General features: G+C 42.5%; 1 long non-coding RNA gene across 2 annotated transcripts; it reads right to left on the bottom strand.

Moving 5' to 3' along the window:
• Positions 1 to 3180: 3180 nt before the first annotated feature.
• LOC149917954 (uncharacterized) lies at positions 3181 to 7361 on the bottom strand. Of its 2 annotated transcripts, none has more exons than XR_016467371.1 (4): positions 7337 to 7361; positions 6468 to 6541; positions 5602 to 5794; positions 3181 to 3953 (listed from the first exon to the last, which is right to left on the bottom strand). It is a non-coding gene; the product is annotated as an uncharacterized LOC149917954 (long non-coding RNA). The 2 variants fall into 2 exon arrangements; XR_016467372.1 differs by lacking the exon at positions 7337 to 7361 and adding an exon at positions 7271 to 7321 and having other exon boundaries at positions 5602 to 5778.
• Between the last annotated feature and the right edge of the window lie 275 nt (positions 7362 to 7636).

Genomic DNA, 7636 nt, shown 5'->3' with positions numbered 1-7636 from the left:
CTTTAGTGGCTCCTTCCAATTCAACCGATTCTCTGATCCTGGGGTCAGGATGCACTTTCTTAAATATTGCTGGCTGCAGAATAACAGTGTCTGGAGTTAAGGTATGCCAGGTGCTGCACCCCATGAAGTCAAGGGGAAATTCATCATGGGTTTCAAGGACAGCACATTAAGGTCCCTCCTTCAGCTGTCATTCAGGAATTTGCCTTGTGGTTCTTACCCTTTAAATATTTCTAGCAAAACAGGATGGGGCTCCAAAGAGGAGTGTCTGGCAGAAGAGTTCCCAGTTTTGATTTCCCTAATTAAAAACAAGTCCTCTCTACTCTCAAAGCTCTAATCTGAGCATAATACATTTCAAGACCAGAATGCTTCCTTTGCATTTAGAGCAAGAGTTTAGAGCAACAAGCTTAAAAACATATTTTTAATTGTGTTTTTTAGAAAACAGTTGCACCCTATTTATTCTGCAGTTGGAGGGGCCAATAAGCCAAGAAAACCCCAAGAACACATAGATATTGAATGGACTGATACAAATCTATTACAGCAAGATTTATGTTGAGGCAACTTGGTCTTTGCTATTCCTGAAGAAGCATTTGCAGGATGCAGACCCTCAGCATAGCATGTGGAGGAGCTGAACAGGTAATAACCAGTGCTGTGCCTTGGGGCCCACAGGGATGGAGATGAAGCTGTATGAACACTTGTCTGTATGCAGGCAGTCGAATGGATTTTGAAAGTGTGTGTGCCAGAGCTGAAGAGCCTACAGGACCCAGGTGTTTACACCTGATAAAAAGCCAAGACAAGTGCTGTGAGTGTAGGAGTCTGAAGAGAAGACAGGACTCAGTCTCTTTCCTTGAATGATTCCTGGCCCTACAAAAGCAGAATCAGAACAGTATTTCCCACTGAGAACCACGTCCTCCAGCTAAGGGAGAAGCTCACAAGCAATTGTATGTACCCAGGACATGGGACTGAAAGGGTCAGTGAAGCCAACTCTCTTTTTTTTTTTTTTTTTTTTTTTTTTTAGGTCCTTCAAACTTGCTCTCAAGCAGAAGTTAGAAATGCAAACTCTGCCACTTTCCTCCACAGAAGACGAAGTAAAATAAAATAGCTCAATAGAATTTTAAAACCTTGATATCCCCATTGATTTTCCATAGAAAGCAGACAGTGATGAACAGTAATACTGCACTGCCCTCACATCAGTGTTCTTGTACTGAGATGCAGAATGCATCTGAATAAAATCTAGTTTTACTAGAAACTCTGCTCTGGACCACATTTCACCCATATCCAAAATGGTCTCTCAGATCAGCTCACCAGCTTACCCTTCTTGTTGTATCTCAAAGTATGAGATTACTGCTAATATGTTTAATGTCTTCTAATGTAATCCAAGAGACATGTTGGGAACCCTCAACCAAGCTAAGGCTTGCTCTGCAGATGAGATCAGAATCCACCTCTAAATTCACACAGCTCTATGTAAAACTTTCCTAGGACAGCCTGATGGAGAGAAGTTGAAGGCACTGGATGGAAGAAGGGTTAATGGAAGACATAAGAAATTCCCTAACTGAGAGTTCTTGAGCCACAACTCCTCCTCATGTCCAGAAGATCTCCTGGGATCTCTCTCCACTTGCTCATCCAGTGACTGGTGGCCTACAAGAGCCAATGGACCCCAAGAGAGATTGAGTAGAGCAGGTTGATGTCATGAGTCATGTTCCTGCATCGAGTTGATGATGTGGTTCAGCTGCTGGTTGAGCTCTACATGCGTGTAATATCTGTATGTCCAGTTAAAGGTATGGGTGATGCTGGCTCCTGATAACTGCAAACCAAGGCTGGCGCTTTTTGTGAAGGAAAAATGTTTATCTCCTCATAGCATCAAGTGTTCCCTATAGATAGACATCTCTTTGCCTATAGAAGTTCATCCTAACACATCTCTCAAAGGCAAAGTACTCCCTTGACTTGCTTTGTCCACTGGCAACCCCTTCCAAGGGCAGAAAGAAAACCTACAAACCCTCCTTATTTTCCTCCCCCCTTGCACATTTTCAGTTAAAATAGATTTGGGCAAGCTACGCTGAATGTGCCACAAATTCTCTTTGCATGGTTAAAGTTGATTAATTGGGGTCAGAAGTGAAAATTAAATAATGGCAACAGCTAATGAAATACACATAGCTTCTCCCAGGCCTTGCAGATGATGGAGCATGAGCTGAGATGCCTGAGCTGGTTCTGCCTCCTTCACCTTGGGTTAAACAAGTCAAGAGCAAAGCTGGCATTGGGGGGAAGGCTTGGCCTCAAAGTAATATGTATATAATCCTCAAGATAATCAATTTCTTACAGATGCTTTGTAAACTTTCGTGTTCAAGAACGCAAGCCATAGTACTTTCTAAATCCCTAGGGGTTGTACTTGATATCCATTTGTTATTTCCTAATGCTATTCAGTCTTTTTTCTCCCTGTTTTTTCCTGAAGCTTGCAGCAATAAGCCTGGGACTTAGTCAACAGCCACCACTGCTTTTGCCATTCCGCAGTGAACTTTGTGCGCGTTTCCATATTCCTTTTCTTACACTCCTGATAAAAGCATTATCAGGGAAATTCAAAAGCAAGCAGAAAACTGGCATAGCTAATTTAGGCTAATTAGTATGGCAGAAGCTGAGTCTTGTACTTCAGAGGTTCCCATGCCCTCCCATGTCTCCACCTGATCGCCTTGTCCAGCAGCAAACCCAGGAGGCAGCTCCAATTATATCATAACCTCTTCAAACACCAAGCCACTCAAGCTAATTTTATCCTATTAAACAGACTGAAGGATTCAGAAGAAAGGTTCTCCCCCAAAAGCTTCAATTACCAGTGTCCCTGATTACCATCTTTACAATCCTATATGCTACAGTTAAATACTTTTTTGCTTAGTGTTGCTTTCTTGATTTAGATGAAAAGCAAGTATTAAGAGCATGTCTTTTCAACTCAAGCAAGTGACATTCATAATAAAAAAAAGGAACCTCTCTTGTTATTAGCGGGTTTAATCAAAGTCAAGTTTAGAACCGTTCAAAGACAATGTAATTGGGGAAATGTAAACAACCTCTCACATCTGGTGGCATTTCAAGCAGCTAAAGGTAACTGCCAGTAACAGCAGCATTGGCCAAACTATCAGGTCTAGAAGAAAAATAAAATAAACAGCAGGACCCCCCTCAAAGCAAGGAAATGTCAAATGGTGCTTTGCATAAATCTCATAGCACTAGGCAGCAATAAAATAGGTTCCAAGGTACTGAGCTGATCCACCCTTCCTTGCAGCAGCACACGGTGAACGTTGGCCTTGAGGAGGCAGTGATGCCTGACCAAAAGCACTCACCTGTGTCACAGAGATGCCTGGGCCCAGGGCAGCTCCAACTCTTCCTCCCTCTGCTCCATGCTTAGCAGTGACCTGTCCCAGTGTTCCTTCCCTGCTGGCTGTGCCCATGGGGACAGGGAGCTGCTTGGACCTTGCTGGTTTTTGGCCATCACCTCCTATGAGGGGGCTGCAATCTTGACTGATGACTCCAGGTGCTGCTATAATTCAAATAATAGTTGTAGGATCCAGAGAGAAAGAAAAGATGTTACCCGAGCATTAAACTAACCCCCTCCTGAGAACTAAACCTAGGACAAGCTCAGGTGGCAGAATTTATATAGAAACAACAGGAGCAAATGGATCACCTGGGAAACCCAGTAGCATGAGTCATAACAAAAACACATTTCTTTCTTTAAAAAAAAAAAAACCAAAACACTAACAAACTTGTTCTTTCCATCCCCAAATGGACTAATTTTGCTTGTTCCTAATTTTGCAATTGGTTTAAGCACACTCGCAGCTGTTAATATTCATGTTTTCTTTCAGCATCGCCCCATCCTGTGAGCTCCCAGTCCTTCACCAGCTGCAGGTATCTGGGGGCTGGATTTCATTTCGGATCTGCTCACTCTTGCAGCTGAAAATGAGCATTTTTCTTTCTCTCTAGAAACAAACAAACAAACAATTTCTGTCATTTAACAGAAGCAGAATGGGTTTCACCCAATTGCCCGCTCTTTGGGCGATATGGAAATGCTATTGTTTGGGGACAATGATTCTCATGTAAATGAAACAACAGCTAAACAAGAATGCTCCCTATCTCTGTTTGGGCCAATTTTCTTAATGTTTCAGCACAGCTTAATCTGTTGGCAGAAGTGTTTAGGCCCATTAACAGCTAAAGTCACAGAGTCCACAACTCACCCCGCTGACAGTAAACAAGGAATTTGAGGAATGGCCTTTAAACAATGGCTAAGCCACAAACCATTCTGCCTTCAAATGCTGTGAAAGGCATATAGGCTGATGATTTTCTTCCTTGGGTTACAGCAGTTTGAAAGCTCAGCTTCCCTCCCTAAGTCCCCAGCACCCTCCAGGCTTGGGTTACAGCTGTTTTATTTGCCTTTCCAGCCCCACAGCTGTGGGATTGGTTATGCAGGTGTGTTCCCGACAGATGAGTCATTCCAGGGCTTCGTATTATTTATTTGTATTGACCAACACTGCCCAAACATAAGGCAAGGAGATGCTCTTTGCCCTGCAGGGCAGGTTTCTGGATCTAATTTTGCTCAGGGAACACTGCATGTAGGTTCTTCTCTACCAGTGCTATGGGCAAACAGAGAAAATTGGACCTAAGGGAGAGAAATAAATGGTAACTGCCAAAAAAAGTGAAGTGTTAAATACAAATGGTGAAGCTTGTATCTTGCTTGCAGGGCTACGATGGAAAGGATGATATGGGTGCTCCCCCACCTTTTCTGCTTAGGAGTTTGATGGCTTTGGTCCCTTTGTACTGAATGGCATCAGATGTACCCCCTTCTCACATGGCAGATGACCACAAGTCAGAAGAGGATGTGCATGTCTTTTTATATGAAGTTCTTTGGAAAATACAACTCTGAAAATGAAGCCAATGCCGTGATGTCAGTTCCATTCATCTTCCATGTGCTTTTCCCAGGCTGCACCAAGCAGAGATGTTAAGAGCAACATATTACAGACATTGCTGTTGTGTCCTGACCATCACCATCTCCCACCCAAACTGCCCTTGCCTGCTCTCTAACCACAAGGCAGTGGCAAAACCAGAAGCAAAATCCTCTGTCTGAGGCTCAAACCAAGCTCTCTTACACCTGACCCAAAGACCATCCAAAGCAACACATTGGGCAAGCCAGTGCTACTCCCAGTGGCATGTTCCCAGATAAACTGTGGGTGCTATGCTGAGCTTCTGATGAGATTTTTCTACTTTGGAGAGATTTTTCTGTGGAGAAACCACAGAACAGGGAGAGATGTCCAAAGTCAGACAGGATGGGGCTCTGAGCACCTGATGGAGCTGTAGATGTCCCTGTCCATTGCAGGGAGTGTGACCAGATGGCCTTTAAATGTCCCTTCTGACTCAAATGATTCTATGATTCTGTGAAGTTATGATGGAAGAGCAAAGCAGGTAATGAAGTGCTCTTTGGCTGCACTTGTAAATACTCTTTACTTGGACTTCCTCAGGCTGTATCCAAACTATCATGTATCTCCAATCCTCGGATCATCCATCAGCATTAGTAGGAAATGTGAGAGAAAGAAGAAAAAGAGATGGGGTGGGAAAGCAGTGTTACACACCAACCTGCATCCAGCTGCATGGCAGGGCTCTGTGGTGGAGCTCATAAATTCTCTGCATGTGACCTTCATTGACATGAAGAGGGAAGAGGAACACAAGCATAGCCCTGTTCAGGGGCAAATTGAAAGGTCTTTTCCCAAAGTTGTTAGATGCTGGTTCAAAGTTTTCCCTGGTAAATCAGTTCTGTAGCATAAAGATGCTAGATTTTATTGAAATAAAATTTAATAAAAGCCATAAGATAAAAAAAAAAAAGATTGTGGGTAAACTGTTTTGCTTTTTATGGTATCATTTTTTGAAATAAATCCTTCGTTGTCTCAGGGCAGCTTTTAAATCTGAATACTGGTATCAGTTGCTTGGCCTAATGGAGTTAGTTCTCCTTTTCAACCTTGTTTCATTGATATCTCCAAACTACCATGGTTACAAGGGCACTGTTGCTAATTGTTCATTAAGTGGGGAGGAGAGAGGGCTGTAAGGCAGGTGGCACACAGGAGCACACCCAATGTATTGCTGCTATCCCAACGCACCACCACCTCTCTGCTGTTGTGATGCCCAAGAAAGGAGTTCCCTGTGCCCTACACAAGCATTTAGTGGTGATTCCTGCTTCTCCCTAACTTCACATTTGATCTGATGTGAATGGATGGAGAGGCAGGGCATGAATTAAATGAAAGGGAGCTCAGGACACCAGGACAATAACTAAGAATTTAACATGGATCAGATGCCTTTAGCAGAGTGCTTTTGCAAACACAGTGATGTGTGTTGCCAGAAGAGCACGACAAACAGCAGCACTGCATAAAATCCCCTTTTTACTGGACTGAAAACTTTTCCTTAGTGTTAATGTACTAAGAACTCCTTATAATTCCCAAAATACCTACCTGGAGAACAAATAGAGTTTTCCCAGAAACCGAGCCTTTTGCTCTATAAGAACAGCATCAAAGAGGAGATCCAACTAAATTTTGAAAAGAAGAGAGGCATAAAACTCACATCAAACTCTTTGAATTTTTTGCCTATTTCTGACAGACCTGAAAATAACTTGGAAAAGTTTTCCCTACCTTAACAAATACTGCAGCAGGAAAAAAAAGCAAATACACATATCTGTATGTATATAGAACCATTGGACTGTAGGCTGTCATGAATCAGAAGAGACACATAAGTATTATCAAGTCCAACTTGGGGCTCCACAGATATATACACACATATACACACAAATAAAGTGCTTACAATAAATCAGGTCACATAGAATTATAGAACCATAGAATGGTTGGAAGGTTCCTCAAAGATCCTCTAGTTCCAACCCCAGGTTTATAGAAGCCCGATTTAAACCTATAAATGGAAGGACTTTGATCAGAGATGTTGAATGAATTACAAAAATTAGAAGAATTGTAGTTATTGGAGAGGGACAGACAATAAAATTTGAAGTATATTGAGCCTATAAGGAACCTGATGCAATAGCTGATTTGGAAGTTTTCACTCCTATTATGGAAAGTCAAAAGATTTTGTAGTACTCCTTTATGAAGGATATTTTGTTGACTAAATACTTCTTCTTGAGGAGGATTTTTCAGATTGAAAATGTTCTCAACACTCACAACATAGTCCCACTTAATCAGGGCTTGTACCCATAAATATTAAAGAACTATTAGGAACACAGAATCACAGAATAGATCGGGTTGGAAAGAACCTCAATGATCCTGAATCTCCAACCCCAAGCCAAGTTGGACCCAATGTTCCCATGAGGTCCAGTTACCTTTAGGTGTGCAGATGTCCCTTCCATCACAAAGTGAGGGAACATAGAATTGTAGAATCATAGAATCAACTGAGCTGGAAAAGACTCTTAAAGGCCCTCTGGCCCAATCCCTCCGCAATGAACAGCCACAGCTCTACCAGGAGCTCAGGGCCCAGACAGCCTGACCTTGGGTGTCTCCAAGGATGGGGCATCAGCACCTCTATGGGCAACTTGTGCAAGTGCCTCACCACCCTTACTATAAAAAACTTTTTCCTTATATCCAACCTAAATCTCCCTTTTTTTATTTGGAAACCATTTCCC

The sequence above is a fragment of the Phasianus colchicus genome, chromosome 5, assembly GCF_987193195.1.
Source record: "Phasianus colchicus chromosome 5, bPhaCol1.hap1.1, whole genome shotgun sequence".
In the NCBI taxonomy this organism is placed as follows: domain Eukaryota; kingdom Metazoa; phylum Chordata; class Aves; order Galliformes; family Phasianidae; genus Phasianus; species Phasianus colchicus.
The sequence above is the reverse complement of the archived record's forward strand: the minus strand, read 5'-3'. Positions and strand labels throughout refer to the sequence as shown.